The sequence below is a fragment of the Elephas maximus genome, chromosome 6 (assembly GCF_024166365.1).
Source record: "Elephas maximus indicus isolate mEleMax1 chromosome 6, mEleMax1 primary haplotype, whole genome shotgun sequence".
NCBI classification, from domain to species: Eukaryota; Metazoa; Chordata; class Mammalia; order Proboscidea; family Elephantidae; genus Elephas; species Elephas maximus.
The window spans coordinates 4,720,173-4,737,147 of NC_064824.1; the positions used below are offsets into that span (position 1 = coordinate 4,720,173).

The window sequence follows — 16,975 nt, forward strand, 5'->3', positions numbered from 1 at the left end:
CGGGTAGGGCGCGGGGGCATCCGCTGGCCGCCCACTCCCCGGTCTACCGGCCGGCGCTAACCGTCCCCGGCAACCCCGCTGCGGGCCCGGGCGGCACGCGCTCACGCCCGCGCGCACGCAGACCTGGAGCGGCGGCGGCGGGCGCTGCGTGCGGGGGCCCCGGGCCAGCCTCCCTCCGCGGACCGCTGCGTCCCCGCCGCCGCCACCACCCCTAGCATTCACAGGCTTGTACTGGGACGGGATCGTTACAACGAAGGGACGCTCCTGCACCTCAGCCTGGCAGTGAGTGGAGATGGCCGGCGCTGGCTATTCCTCTGCAAGGATTTCAGGTCAGACCGCTGCGGAGCATCCAGGCACATCTGGGGCAGGAAACTGTGGCTACAGGCCGAGTTCGCGAGGTCCAGTGCCTGCTACGGGAGCGACCTGGGCAGACACTCCGGCAGGGCAGCTGCGCTCCCAGGGTACTGGGAGGGCGCTAGGCTAGAAGATGCCCCTCGCAGCCAGACTCGGAAGCCAACTGTGCACGCGGCCCCCAGGGGACCCGCGACCCTCCGTACAGCCAGCTGGCAGAATGCGCCCTGCCCGGGATCCACGGGCCGGCCGGGGTCTCTGCGGGGACTACATAGAAAGTAGACTCACAGTTCACGTAAAGCTACTTTAAAAAGTATCTGGAAAAGTCTAGTGACAGGCGCAAACGAAAACGGAGGTCATGGGATTACATATTTTTTAATTATTATTATTTTTTTAGGTGAGGGAGCTACTGTTTTCCTCTGATCCTCCCAGACACTCGTGAGCACAGGGTGAGGTACCTCCAAAGCTCCAAACAAGGGCGGTAGTCAAGAAGTAACTTATATGAAATACAAAATCCAGGAGGCAAGAGACAGTGGGAGACTTGGTCTCACCTTGAAGGCCAGCTGTGTGGGGAAGTCCTGATCCCCTCCTGACGGCATCATCACCAGGCCAAGCCCCAGGGAACCGGTTCTGGTGTACAGTGATGGAAGTGCAGACAACGGTGAGCACGAAAGGTGGCAGGTGCCTTGCCCCAGCCCACCAGCTAGTATGGGGGCGCTAGAAAAGTGGTCAGTCTTTCCCTTCCTTTCATATTGGGTCCATTTCCTTTCCCTCTTCCCCATCCCTAAGCCAAATGTGCTCCTAGGTTTGTACCATAGCCTACTATTTCCTAATAATCAACCTTGTATCTTAACAGATGATGTCCCATCTCCGGTCAGGATTCACAAGTGCTGGGGAGCCTGCTGTACAATTGATTTTTCTGTGGGTCACACTCCGCACACAGTGCTGGCGCTCTGTTATCTCACTGTCAGATGAGTATATTAACATCCGCCTTAACAACTCAGGAGGCTGGGACAATGGATGCAAAAGTTCTAGGTCAAATACAGAGCCCTGTACATGTATAAGGTAATACCAGTGGTGTTGGGTGTTCAGTAAATAGGCAAAGTTAAACTTTTGAGACCCTCCCTAAGTCCCTGAGTTTGTTAATCTGTTGGATCTGTTCACTGTTACTCTTTATCAGAGGTAGGATTGATTACTTTTGTGTGTGGACTTTCTATCCATGGTGTTGTGATTCCCACCCAGGTAATTGGGTGGGGCTGTGCAAATAAGATAATTGTGGCCCACCAGGGGATTGGTCAGTTCTGTCTTTAAAAAGAGCCAATTTCAGAGCAGAGAGGAGGAGCCCACCACCACTAAGGAAGAACAGCAGCAGGAGATAGCGCCCTGGGCTTCCTGGCCTGCCCACAGAGGGAGAGACCTGAGTGCCCTTGGGAAGAGACTGAGGGCCAGGAAGAGGCTATCCTGATGGAAGAACTGTATTCTGAGTGTTCTTGAGCCTGAATTTTAATGTGCTTCCCTAATAAACCCCATAATCATAAGTATGGCCTGTGAGTTTTTTGTGGCCATTGCAATGAATTGTTGGAAACCCTGGTGGTGTAGTGGTTAAGTGCTACGGCTGCTAACCAAAGGGTCGGCAGTTCGAATCCACCAGGTGCTCCTTGAAAACTCTATGGGGCAGTTCTACTCTGTCCTATAGGGTCGCTATGACGCAGAATTGACTCCACGGCACTGGGTTTGTTTTTTTGTTTGTTTTATCAAACCCAGTAGAGAGTGCTGTGGGAGGGACAGTTGGTGTCAGAATTGGTAGAGATGGCAGAGGGAGGAGGAGGCCTGTCTGTCCTCCACCTCATAGGAATCAACATTGGGCCGTTGATCTTGTTTCACTTTCCCCCTTGTGGGGTTGGAGGAGGTCAGATACCTCCTCAGGCCATTTTTACAACTCCCATACCTGGCTGGCCCACATTCCCACTGCTACCACCATTCTTTCCTGTCCCCTTGTTCCTGGGTGTGGGGCTTTCTGCAAGGTGAAGTTAGTTCCTGGATTCAGATGGGGTGGTCCTGCCGAGCCCTGCAAGCTAAGCCCTTGTGGGTGGGAAGAATAGCTTAGAAAGGAAATAGTCATTGCAGTATGAGTCAAAGATTGAGAGACTTCTCCCACCAATCCGTCAGCAAGTCTTGTGATTTCTACCTTCAAAGTATATTTCAAAGTTTTGTATTTCTGTCTCTTACTCCACTGCTCCCAAAACCATAATGGAAGATAGTCTCTTAACTCGTTCTATAGAGCAGCCTCAGGGAACTTCCAAAAATACAAATCACACCGTGTCACGTTCCTGTTTCAGACCCTGCAGAGGGGTCCCTTCACACTTGGCAAGGCTGGCAAGGCCCCATGTAATCTGGCCAGGTCTGTTTCTGCACCTCGTATCACCCTTCTGTGTTCCAGCCACTGTGGCCACCTTTCTGTTTCCCCTTCTTGCCTCGGGGCCTTTGCACTTACTGTTTCTTTTACCTGGAATGCTTTTCTGTTTGCTTTTCATGGGACTGGCTCCTTCTCAACCTTCATGTCTCAGTGAAGCTTACTTCCTTAGAGAGACTTTATTTATTTCCTTCCTACAACTTGTTTTCTGTTCCCATAGACCATGAGCTCTGTGCCTTACCCACTAGTGTTCCCAGTGTGTGCAGAGTGCCTGCCACACACTAGGTGCTTTGGGAGGTGAGTAACTATGGAGGAGTGAATGGGGGTGGGAACTGAGCAGAAGGCCAGCCAGGCATGAAGATTCTTTCTCAGCCCTCTTTGGAGGTCAGGACTTTGAGAAGATTAATCATTGCTCCTGAGTGGAGGGTACAAAGCTGGTGCCCCAGATGACAGCAGCCTGGGGGAACCTAGCCTACATAAGCCACTGTGTCAGCAGACAGCTGAGCGCCATGCTTTTTCTGAGACCATTTCTCTTTTAAATCTTCCCAAGACTTCAGTAAAGTCTTATGGAACCATCTAGCTTGGCATCAGCTACACTGTAGGGAAGGGCAGAGTGTCCTCATCTGAGCTCCAGTACGGAAAAGGGATGGCATTTTGTAAGACCACAGTGGTGATGACAGCTGATATTAGTGCAAGGTGTTGGGAAGATTCTTGCCCCATGAAGTTATAGGCTGTCTTTCTCTCTATACATATATATATAAATTAACAACCTGAAATGTCTTTATCAGAAAGGTCAGCACAGAAGGATCAGTGTTTCGATGATGTGAAAATGGGAGATGAAATTTAACCACACATGTAGAAACCAAAACAGAATGGGAATGGAATTTTTCTGAGCCTAGGGACTGGCTTCTGTCCTGTCTCTCCTAAGCTTGTACTTCCATTTCTACAGCAGTGCTAGATGAAAAAGATTTTAAAGCCAGAAAGATCTGGGTTCACATCCTGGTTCTGTCTCCTACTAGTTGTGATCTTGCACAAATTACTTACTTAATCATCCTGAGTATTTCTTTTCTCACCTACCAAATACTGATACTAGCAACGACTTTTGCAGGATTGCTGTGAGGACTAAATAAAATTATATGTAATTATGCAACAGTGCCTAGCAATGTTGGAAATATTTGCTGCTATTAAGCATATACTATGTGCTTTTTTTTTTTATGTGCTAAGTGGAAACCCTGGTGGCGTAGTGGTTAAGAGCTATGGCTGCTAACCAAAAGGTTGGCAGTTTGAATCCACTAGGCGCTCCTTAGATACTCTATGGGGCAGTTCTCCTCTGTCCTATAGGGTCACTATGAGTCAGAATCAACTCGATGGCAGTGGGTTTGGTTTGGGTTGGTATGTGCTAAGTGCTTTGTATATATTATTTAATCTCCACAACAACCTTATCTGATAGGTACTATTATTAGGTCCATTTTCAGTTAGAAAAAGCGGATGCTCAGAATAATCAAAGGTCACACATCTAGGAAGTGGAGAAATTGGTTCCAGTGCATACCACCGTGCTTTGAACCGTTATGCAACTGCTAATTCTCTTCCTTCCCATTATTGAGGATTGTCCAGACAATTCCTGCTGGGATATCATCAGTATCATTGGCAAGCGATACTGTGAACATCCTTTGTGCAGGGCATGATACAGTGGATCCCGATATTGAGTAAGATATGATATGAGCAAAGTCATCCAAGTTATCCCTTCTAAGACTCTCGCTGTAGTGACGGACAATCATTACCAGCACTAAAAACTGGAGAAAGGTCCTACCCACGAATCAGCCACCAGACACAATGAAAATGGAATTGGCTTGAGGAGAGAACTATCTCTTGGCTTGTGGAATAACAGTATGAGCCCGAGGCAAGCAGGAACAAGCTTGGTCAAACCCTGCAGGCCCTTCCTGAGGATATCATGTGATGCCATGTGCATCAGCTACCCTGGAGATCCAAGGCAGCGATCCTCGCACTGCTGGCTCCACTGAGGGTAAAGCAGATACGGTGGGGCTTATCCTTGGCATCTGCAGCCTTGTGAGGCAGAGTGTGGGGACATTCCCACATCAGGCTAATTCCTGCCTAGCCCTGCAAACATGGAGAAGAAATTCTGGTGGAGAGGCAAAGTTTGCTGTTGGGACTGCTGATAGTGCCTCAAAGTATTTAGATTCCTGAATTACTGGTATACATTACAGGAAAGCTTAACTTTCCACTTCCTATTTCATCTGTGTTTGAAGGATTTGCGCAGTTATAACAATCTTACTTGACAACAAGCCAGTGCTGGGGAAGGACTGCTGTCTTTAAGAGTGAGGAAACAGAGAAATTTCACCTATAAGAAAATGACCAGTCAGAAGAAGAGCATATGGTTTTAGAAATGAATTTACAGCCATGGCAAGGAGACATTCTTAGAAAATCCTTGATTTTCTGTTCTTAAGCTTCAAGGGGACATTGGAAAAATTTTATGGAGATGAAAACCATGATCACTGAATCATAAACCTCAATGATGGCAAGAAACAGCAGGTTAGATAAAACCAGAAAAACAAAGCAGATGACAAAACTGAGAAAGTCTCCCAGAAATGAGAGAAAAATGTTAAAAAAAAAAAAAAAAAAGAAAATGATGAGAGGCACTGAGGATAGAAACAGGAAGTTCAATTTGTGTAAATAGAAATCCCAGAAGGTTGGAACAGAGGCAATAGTCACAGAAATTAAAGAAAGCTTTCCTAAGCTAAACAGAGACCCAAGCTAGCCCCTCCTAATAACCATATGAGATAGGAATATGGGGAATTATTTTTCTTTTTTAGACAAAAAGAAATCTGAGATATGGAGAAATGGCAGGATGTGAGCATTTCTCATCCCTGTATGAAGAGATGAGGTGCCTTAGTGGTGCAGTAGTTTAAGCACTCAGTTGCTAATAGAAAGGTCAGGAGTTCGAACCCACCAGCTGCTCTGAGGGAGAAAGATGTGGCAGTCTCCTACTGTAAGGATTTATAGCCTTGGAAACCCTATGGGGCAGTTCTACTCTAGTCCTACAGGGTTGGTATGAGTTGATATTGACTCAATGGCAGTGGGTGGATATGAAGAGACCTGACCTTTGGCTCCCAGGGCTGTGCCCTTGGTGTCCACGCATGCTGGGGGCATGCGCCACTGAGGTTTTCTGATTTCTTCTTCTGTCAGTTAATTTAAATGAGGCTCCGAAATCATAGCAATATATGATTATTAAGCATTGAGTTTGTCTCCTGTTAAAAACAAATAACAATATTTCGGTAAAATGAGTTACTTAATATTTTTTTAGTCATAGTCTTTGTAACTCCCACCGATGCTTGTGGCCTACCAAGGGGATTGGATTGCTTGCTAATAATGTAAATACGGTGCGTGGCACCCATGTGGGGGTAGTACCACGCAAATAAGGTGTATGGAACCCTAACGAGGGGATTGGTCAGTTTTGCCCACCTGCTAGGCTTAAGATGAGCCATCCCAGAGGTGGGAAGGGAGGATCTCACCACCACCAAGAAGCAAGAGCCAAATAGAGTCCATCCTTTGAATCCAGGATCCCTGCACTGAGAACCTCCTAAATCCAGGAGATACAGAGAGAGGGAGCTGTAACAGAATAGATAGCAAGAGATGATGGTGCAGTGATAGCAGTGTGGGAGGCAGCAGAACCAGGAGACCGGCAGGAGACAGCTTGGTGGGCTTCCTGGCCCATGGAGCAAGAAAGCTGAGTGTCTTCAGGCAGGAGGCTTGCTGGTGGAGTGGATACCTCTAAGAGCTAGGCTCCCCAATCCACGGAGAAGAGAGCTGAGCACCTTTGGGCCGAGACTTACTGATGGCTTGGGGTGCCTCTGAGCACTTAACAGCAGAGCTAAAAGAACGTTATAACACTTGCCTGAGTAGGGCAGAGGTTGAGGGGCCAGAGAGAGGCATGCCTGTGGGCATGGCTGAGAAGAGGTTGTCCTGATCGAAATATTGTATCCTGAGCATTCCTGAACCTGAATTGTAACCTGTTACTTCTCCAATAAACACTGTGAGTTCTGCATGGCCAGTAAAACAAATTATTGAACCCAGCAGAGAAGTAAAGAGTGCCATGAAAGAGACGGTTGGTGTCGGAACTGTTGGAAAAAAAAAAAGATTGGAGGGTGGAGGCGTGTCTGACCTGTGCATCACGGCAACCAGCCTTCGGCCATTGATAGTGATAACGATTCTCCTTCCCCCTTGTGAAGTTCGACAAGATGTCAGATGTCTCCTCTACGCCATTTTTACACATGTACATATGTAAGAAGGCTGTGACCTCAAGGGCCAGAATTAGCCTTGAGGAGGATCACCAGAAAAATGCCACCTTTCCACAAGCCTCTAAATAATTTTATGACTTAGTAAAGGGCTCATGTTACAAAATCTTTTCCCTTGAAAAAATTCCTTCTGTAATTGTTAAGCACTTTTTCATAATAATTTTGCTTACAGTGAGTTTAAGATCACAAAATATCTGGATAAAAGTCAACTGCACAATATGCATAAGCATGTACGTTGCTGATGGCAAACAGTTATGTCTACCAACTAACCTCAGCAACCAACTCCTCCAGGGACCGACACCCAGCATTCACTGAGTCAGGTTCAGAGTCCAAGAGTGAGGGTCTGCACCAGAGTTGACTCCTTAGCATGGCACAGGCCACCACCCTCCAGTTTCATCTTCTGTCTGACCTCACAGAATTTATATAGACCTTCAGCTACAGCAGTTCCAAACCAGTGACATCCAGGAATGCCAGCCCTTCTGCTCTCCTTGAGCCTGGGCAAAGCACAAATGCACCCAAAACAAACACATACACATATGATGAAGGGGAAACAGGCTTTGTGAGGCCAAACATGGGCACTTTTATGTGGTCTGCTAGTTCACTACAGTTTGCATTCTTATGCAAGCCCCTGGCATGGAGCCACTATTGTCCACCACCACTATAAAACCTCAGCCCTCCCACTTAAGGGTATGGAGATATGCTTTGGTCCTGTGGCCACCCAGGACTTCCTCATGCATAAGTCTCCCTAATAAACTCCTTCACTGCCACACTGAAGTTGTCCTCCTCTTTCTTAGGTCTTATGCCACACTCCATTTTTGGAGGCAAATTTCAAGTTACTGGCCCGTGCCTGGACAATTGGCAAGCCAGCTAGGAGTCCAAGGAAATGGTGAGTGGCGTGAGGCACCTGCAGGGGAAATCTGGGCTGGCCAGCGACATCCATGCAGGGAGGTCTGGCCCATATGCTTTTCCGTGGGGGAAATCCCGGGTTGGCCAGAGTACAGGGACACCCAGGAAATGCCAAGTGGCATAGCCCAGTTGTGGGCAGACACGCATCTTCATAAGTGTAGAAAAGAAGCTAGGAGTGCAGTAGCGGCTGTGGGATGGCCACCAAAGCCTACCAAGCTGCTTAAGTGCACATAAGAGCTTTGCAGGAAGAGTTGCAGTTGGAAAGGGATGTGTGGCAGTTGTGTGTGGCCATGACTGATGTATTGAGCATCCACATCTGCGAACAGGATAAGCAACTAGAAATGCTCTCCTGCAGGTTTGTAATGATGGGAAATTCAAGGGCTAGGGGAACAATTCCCTAGCCATTGCTCAAAGCGCTCTAACAAGCGCTCCAGAGATAGCTGGAGGGGCTAAGCAGGTCCCTGGCACTGAGAACACCCTGTAAGGCCTAGTGCAAAGCAGGAGTTAAAACAGAAGAAACAACCAAAAAAAGGAGTAAAAAGCTTGTGTTGAGCAACCTTGAAAAGACCTTAGAGGCCGTCTCTGGAATTCTCTGATAACTGCCTCTGCCAAGGTAATTGAACAGCAACACAGTCACAGCTGCAATAGTAAGGGGAAAACTAAAATAGGAGGGCCCTATTTTAGGGCTACTGGGTTACTGAACCAATGCTTGCACTTGGTATGGTGGACACATGGCTCCACAAATGACTGAGGGCTCTGCCAACTTTGCCCAAATCTTCTGACTTTCAGAAATAATTAAGACCAAGGATTAAGCCTAGGTCCCTCTGTCACCGGGGAAAACCAAAGGCCTTATGTTACGATTGAAGTTCAATGAGGAAATGAAAAGAATTGTATATCTTGGGTTTTTAGATACCATTGCACATGTGACTTGTGATCTCTTTTACACTTGAAAATGAGGAAAGCTTTTGGGTCTGAGGTCACCATTATTGAGATCCTTGCCCAAGCCTAACTATGGATAAGTCCCTAATAGGGATTTCTATTATATGCATTGATGATGTCAATATATTAAGTTATACCTTTGTAAACTTTTGCCTCCAAGCCCTGATGGGAATTACTGCAGTTAAGGCCGTTTTTAGTGGGGCACACCGAAGCTGTGACATGGGGAATAGCTAATAGCCTGACCATTCAGTCTGGCCACTGACAATCCTCAGACTGACATCTGGAAAAAAAAAGTCAGTTCTGTTCCTGATAAGCTTTTGTTACTTGCGTGGATGGTCACCAGAAAGGCCCCTATGTTGAGAGGGGAAAACAACCAAAACAGCTCTTGCCAATGGGCTGCAGAGGCTGAAGGATCCTCTGCTCCAGAGCAACCAACCACCTCCTGGATTTAAGAGAGGATGACCCATGAAGATTCACACACCATTCTAGACTGGGCCCACACACACGGACTGCCACCATCATCAGAAAAACACTGGACAGCACAGAAAATCTGACCTGCCTATGAGACCATGACCAAGGCTAAAACCCGCCCAGGAACAGATTCCTGAGCCAACAGGCCAGGGCATTCTCAGCAGATAAATCATATCGGGGCCTCTTACCCTATACAAAGGCTTCCACTGGATCTTGAATGAACTCTTCACGCTGTACATCACCCCCAAGCCATAGGGGCAATTGAGCACTGTAGTGGACAGGCTTAAACAGCTGATAGGAGGGGACAAGACAGGCCCAGCATGCACTTTACATCTCAGGCAAGCAGTATGGGGTCTCAATGCAGCAGTTCCCTGCAAGGGCATTTCTTATTTGATCAAACTGTTCTATAAAATGTGTTTGTTTGTATACAACTGTTACTGACAAAAGGTCACTGCCTCAAGATTAGGACAGACAGCCTGGGTGGCTATACCTGGACAACCGTCACCGAAAGTTCCACGGAAGACAGGTGAGTGGAAGGGGGGGATTGTTAATGTTGTTTCTTTTTGTTCCGAGATTATCTCACAGTGATGGACAGGCCCCTTATCCATGGGTCCCAATGACACAGGCTTTTGCTAGAGCTACCAATCAGACCAAATGTTGGCTCTGCAATATTTGAACTGGGTCATCTCCCTCTGTTGTTCCAGCTGATCTGTCAATAAGGAGGATGCCTAGTGGACCAAATGAATGTGTAACCTGGTGTAAATGTGTAACCTGTGGTAAATGAATACGGTCGACACCACTACTTGCGGAAAACATCTTTAGAAGTATGAAAGCTGCCTGTGGGGAGTGCTCCAACTTTAGAAGGAAATTTCTCTCTGTGTGTTAAAAATGTGAAAAGCACAGGACTAGATGGTTTGACTCTGAGAATGGTACTTTTAAGACTGAGTTTGATATTACTCATGGAAGACTTGCAGAATATGACCAGATGGTCCAATGTATATTGACTGACTACACCAAGGCTGAATTAGCCTGGTCTGGTAATGATAATACCTTGTTCAATTGTGCTGAGAAAGGGAGCTTTTGTATTACTGGTGCTGGAATGTCTAATGTTTATATAATATACCATGTTGGGAGAAAGATGCTGTTTTTGCATAAATGATTGAGGGAATGTTTCACATAGATAAGACTGGACAAATACAGCCCTTTGATATATTCGGTTGGCTTGGATTAAGCTACAGCTGGGGTGGCTGGTTGGGATCTCTCCTCCCAGCAGGCCTGATCAATCTTCTGGGGGCCATCCTACTAGGAACCCTCATTAAATGCTGCCTCAATGATGCACGGAGGTAACATCTTATGCACCAAACCACAGATGTGCAGTTCAACATCCAAAATGGGTGATGGACATACCAGGACTTGGTTTGTTTTTTGGAACCCTGATGGGAGTCGGGAATGGACTGTTGGGGGAGTGATCTGCCTCTGTGCCTCCTATCCAGGCTGCCTAAGTAAAGGCCTTGGGCCCATAGCATTCTCTGAAGAGGAGGCTGGGGATTGAGTCACCTTCTCTCCTGGTTCCTTCTTATCAGAGAAGCCTTCCTCCTGCTCTGGGCACATAGTAACTTTATCTCTTTCACATGTGTGAGCACCACACGGTACCCAGTGTGGGGGGAACGGGGTCTCTCGTACTACGGCACAAGACAGAAAATGTGCCACATTCTAAGAGCTGGCATCGAGAGGTGGACTGAAAGGGAAGCAGACTTTGCAAGGCCAAACATGGGCACTCTCGCATGGTCTGATAGTTCACTACAGTTTGCATTCTTATCTAAGCCCCTGGCATGGAGCCACTATTTTTCAACCACCTCTGCCCTCCCACCGTGGGGTGCGGAGATCTGCTTTGGTCCAGCAGGTGTCCAGTAATACACTTCTTCACTGCCACACTGGAGTTGCCCACCCCTTTCTTTGGTCCCTCGGTGCCCTCCACTTTTGGAGGCAAATTTCAAGTTATTGGCCCATGCCTGGACACACAGAAACACACACACATACAAAATTGCCATTAAGTCAATTCCAACTTATGGTGATTCCATGTGTGCAGAGGAGAACTGTGTTTCATAGGGTTTTATTTATTTTTTAAATACTATTTTATAGTGTTTTAGGTGAAGGTTTACACAGCAATTTAGGTTCCCATTCAACAATTTCTACACACAAGTTTTTCAGTGACACTGGTTACATTCTTCACAATGCAGGGACATTCTCATTATTTTCATCCTGGTTATTTCATTGCCAGTAATCTAGCTTCCCTGGCCCCTCACATTCTCATCTTTGTTCTAAAGTAATTGTTGAGCATTTGGTCTCATATAGGTGATTTTTTAAAGGAGCACAGCACTTATGGGTGAAATTCATTATTTTTTGAGCCAATTTGTTATTTAGCTATAAGGTGATGTTAGGGGTTAATTTCGGTTCAAGGTTTAAAGAATATCTCGGGGCAATGGTTTTGGGGAGTCTTCCAGTCTCAACTTGTCCAGTAGTTCTATTTTTTTCTTTTTTTAGGAATTTGAGGTTCTGTTGCACATTTTCTTGGCATAGACGAGTGAGCACTTCCAGTGCTGCACCTGTTTGTTGAAACATCTCAATTAGTATGCCATCAGTTCCTGGAGCCTTGTTCTTTTGCTTATGCCTTCAAGTGCACCTTGGACTTCTTCAGCATCATTGGTTCCTGATCACATGCTGCCTCCTGAAATGGTTGAACGTTGACCAATTCTTTTCAGTATAGTGACTCTGTGTATTCCTCCCATTTTTTTTTTTTTTTTTTTTTGACGCTTCCTGCAACATTTAATATTTTTCCTGGAGAATCTTTCAGTATTGCAACTTGAGGCTCGCATGTATTCTTCAGTCCTTACAGCTTGAAAAATGCCAAGCGTGTTCTTCCCTGTCGGTTTTATATCTCCAGGTCTTTGTACATGTTATTATAATATTTTACTTTGTTTTCTCAAGATGCCCTTAGAAATCTTCTGTCCAGTTCTTTGACTTCATCATTTCTTCCTTTCATTTTAGCTACTCTGTGTTCAAGAGCACGTTTCAGAGTCTCTTCTGACATCCATTTTGGTCTTTTTTTTTTTTTTTCCTGTCTTTTTAATAACTTCTTGCTTTCTTCATGTATGATATCCTTGATGTCATTCCACAACTCGTCTGGTCCTTGGTCATCAGTGTTCAATGCATCAAATCTATTCTTGAGGTGGTCTCTAAATTCAGGTGGGATATACTCAAGGTCGTACTTTGGCTCTTGTGGACTTGTTCTAATTTTCTTCTGTTATGTGTATATAGGTATAGGTATAGGTATAGGTATAGGTATAGGTATAGGTATAGGTATAGGTATAGGTATAGGTATAGGTATAGGTATAGGTATAGGTATAGGTATAGGTATAGGTATAGGTATAGGTATAGGTATAGGTATAGGTATAGGTATAGGTATAGGTATAGGTATAGGTATAGGTATAGGTATAGGTATAGGTATAGGTATAGGTATATACACATATACTGCACTGATTTTGCTTCTCTAGAATACCCAGCTGAAGACATTTGGTACTGAGAGTGATTCTAGAAAAATAAAATTGTAAGAATGAGTTTTCTAAATTAGTTTCCAAGCCTGAATAGTCTTAAAGATGTTGACAACTCTGCTTCCAGTAGTAAAGAGGGCACTGCTAATCCATGGTGTGAAGTGGCAATAGAAATACATAAAATATAAACACCAGTAGATCAGGTATTGGTGAGAGGAGAGGCTCTGGGTGATCACATGTTTAATACCTTTTTACAATTTTGTCAGAATGAGAAGTATAAGGAAGCTGGTTGGTTGGTCCTACTTTCACTAGACAAAGTGGTGAAAGAAAAGATGGAAAGAGAGTCACGGCCCTTCAATCAATTCCAACACTTGAGCAAGTTTACAGACTTAGAACTTCTTGAATGAAGGGGAGGCCGAGTCTCCTTGAGAAAGTATCCCATTACACTGCCAAAAATTGATACTGCTACTCTTTCTCGAAGCCTACCCCAAAGGAATTTATGGCCTTTCATGAGAGTGACTGTTCACTGGGGAAAGGGAAATTATCAGACTTTTCGGGGATTACTGGATACTGGATCTGAACTGACACTGCTACCAGGAGACCCAAAATGTCACTGTGGCCCACCAGTCAGAGTGGAGGCATACAGATACCACATTATTAATGAAGTGTTAGCTCATATCTGTCTCACAGTAGGTCCAGTTGGTCCTGAACATCCTGTAGTGATTTCCCCAGTTTCAGTGCATAATTGGAATATATATACTCAGTGCATAATTGGAATATATGTGTGTGTGTGTGTATACACACACACTCAGCAACTGGCAGAAACCCCACATTGGATTCCTGACAAGTGGAGTAAGGGCTATTATGGTAGGAAAAGCCAAATGGAAGCCATAAGAACTGCTCCTACCTAGGAAAATGGTAAACCAAAAGCAATACCATATTCCCGGAGGGATTGCAGAGATTTTTTACCATTTGTGGGCTTGTAAAATGCCTTATCCACCATCATGGTGTTCCACATAACATTGCCTTGGATCAAGGGACTCACTTCATAGCAAATGAAGTGTGGTAATAGGCCCAGGCTCGTGGAATTCACTGGTCTTACCATGTTTGCCATCTTCTTGAGGCAGCTGGCTTGATAGAATGAGGAAATGGCCTGCTAAAGACCACAATTACGGTGCTAGCTAGGTGGCAATACCTTGCAGGGCTGGGGCAATATTCTCCATGAGCCTATATATGCTCTAAACCAGAGTCCAATATATGGTGCCGTTTCTCCCATAGCCAGGATTCGTGGGTCCAGGAATCAAGGGGTGGAAATGGGAGTGGCACCACTCACTATTATTACTAGTAACCCACTTGTAAATTTTTTGCTTCCTGTCCCCACGACCCTATGCTCTGTGAGTCTAGAGGTCTTAGTTCCAAAGGGAAGAATGTTCTCACCTGGAGACACATCACTGATTCCATTGAACTGGAAGTTAAGAATGCCACTTGACCACTTTGGGCTCCTTATGCCTCTGGATCAACAGGCAAAGAAGGGAGTTACCATACTGGCTGGTGTGATTGATCCTGATTACCAAGAACAAATTGGATTGCTGTTACATAATGGAGGTAAAGAAGAGTATGTCTGGAATGCAGGAGATCTCTTAGGGTGTCTCTTAATACTACCATGCCCTGTAATTAAAGTCAATGGAAAACTATGCCAACCCAATTTTGATATGAATACTAATGGCCCAGATCCTTCAGGAATGAAGGTTTGGGTCACCCCACCAGGCAAAGAACCAGGACCAGCTGAGGTGCTTGCTGAGGGCACAGGGAATAATGGGTGGTGGAAGAAGGTAGTCCTAAACACCAGTTACAACCACCTGACCAGTTGCAGAAATGAGGACTATAATTGTTATGACTATTTCTTGTGTGTGTGCATCAAATATTTTTGTTTTCTTCACTTAAACAGGGCTAGTATATTTTTGGTTGAACATGTGTTAGTTGTATTGTTAGGCACAAGTATGACTTTATAATCATCTTCATTCAGAGATATGTATGGTTTAAGGAGACGTGTACAGGTGCCAGGTTGACAACGGGTGGACTATGATGGTTAAGGTTTTGTGTCAACTTGGCTGAGCCATGCTCCTCAGTAGTATGGCAGTTCTCATGTAGATTGGCAGACGTATAATGATGTAATCACCTCCATGATGAGATATGATAGAATGTAATCACTTTTATGATGAGATCTGCCAAAAGGAGTTTCCTTGAGGGTGTGGCCCTCATCTTATGTGGACTTTCTGGGAAAGGTCGCTTGCTTTTGCTGTGCTCTGGATTCAGCATTTGGCTTATCAGCATCTGACCTCCAGTTTCGGGGATTTGGGTCAGCACCCTGACGTCTGACCTGTAGATCTTGGATTTGTCAGCCTTTGCAGCCATGAGCCAGCATCCTGCTATCTGACTTGTGGATTTAGGTTTGTCAGCCTCTGCAGCTACATGAGTCGGGAGAAGCCTGATGCCTGATGCCTGATGCCTGACCCACGGGCTTGGGACTTGCTCGCCTCTATGACTGCGTGAGCCATTTCCTTGAGACAAATCTCTCTCTCTCTCTGTCTCCTTCTCTAGAGAGCACTGCCTAAGACATTATTATATATATGAATATATGTAGTCCTGGTGGCGAAGTGGTTAAGAGCTTGGTTGCTATCCCAAAGGTCAGCAGTTCAAATCCACCAGCTGCTCCTTGGAAATCCTATGAGGCAGTTCTACTCTGTACTATAGGGTTGCTATGAGTTGGAGCCAACTTGATGGCACAAAACAACAATATGTGCATATAGTCTCATAGATGCATATACATATGCAAACACCTATATACACATGTCTATATACATATGGAAACCCTGGTGTCATAGTGGTTAAGTGCTATGGCTGCTAACCAAGAGGTCAGCAGTTCAAATCCACCAGGTACTCCTTGGAAGCTCTGTGGGGCAGTTCTGCCCTGTCTTATACAGTTGCTATGAGTCAGAATCGACTCAATGGCAGTAGGTTTGGTTTAGGTTTTATACAAATACATGTCTACATGCCCCTTTCAAAACCCAATTCTTTTCTGCTTTGAAAGTTTTGTTGATACCATGTGTTTTCATTAGTAGAATGCATACTGAATCATTGAGTATGTCTGAATTTTTGGTAGGAAGTATGGATTTTTTTTTTTTTTTTTGCATTATCCCACCAATCCTACCCTCAGAGTCCAGAGGGACATATTTGTCCTCCCCAGGATCCAAAGGGACAAATGTGTCAGAAATTTTTTATCAAAAACATGTTTTACCTACTAAAAATATTGATTCAGCACCACCTCATACAATATACCCTGTAAAAACAGTGATTTGTCGCACATGCCCATTTCTTCCTTCTTAAATAGCTATACAGGTCCTGGCCTTGCAGCAGCAGACACTATAAGTGGAAAAGCAGGTTCACAAGAAACTTCAAGGGGGGAAATGTAGGTTGGCGATGTTTGTCCCACGGTCCACAAAAGGAATACATACATATATACCCGCACATATATTTTTTGGTTGTTTTGCTGTTGTTCCAAAAGTATATATGCCATATCAAATTACCAACAGGTCCTTTTTTCTTGTATACTTTTTAATTACGTCATTTACCTTCATCAAAACCCAAAACCAAACCTACTGCCATCGAGTTGATTCCGACTCATAGCGACCATATAAGACAGGGTAGAACTGCCAGATAGAGTTTCCAAGGAGCACCTGGTGGATTCGAACTGCCGACCTCTTGGTTAGCAGCCGTAGCACTTAACCACTACGCCATCAGGGTTTGCTACCTTCATCAAGCTGTGCATATTTCACCCTCATTTAGTGTTAACTTTCCCAGCAACAACAAATATGTGTCTACTATCTAGAGAGTGAAGCCCTTTGTTCCACTTCCTCACTACCACCACCCCTGGTAACCACTAATGAACATTAATTTCTTTATATTTACTTGTTCATGTCATTTCATGAAATTAAGGACGTACAATACTTGGTTTTTGGGATTGACTTACT

General features: G+C 45.2%; 1 long non-coding RNA gene across 2 annotated transcripts; it reads left to right on the forward strand.

The window, feature by feature from the left end:
- Positions 1-39: 39 nt before the first annotated feature.
- On the forward strand, positions 40-15,823 carry LOC126078503 (uncharacterized). 2 transcript variants are annotated; one of them, XR_007518050.1, is made up of 5 exons: positions 40-329; positions 749-1,012; positions 1,208-1,416; positions 7,872-7,963; positions 9,083-15,823. It is a non-coding gene; the product is annotated as an uncharacterized LOC126078503 (long non-coding RNA). The 2 variants fall into 2 exon arrangements; XR_007518049.1 differs by having other exon boundaries at positions 7,872-15,823.
- Positions 15,824-16,975: the final 1,152 nt, after the last annotated feature.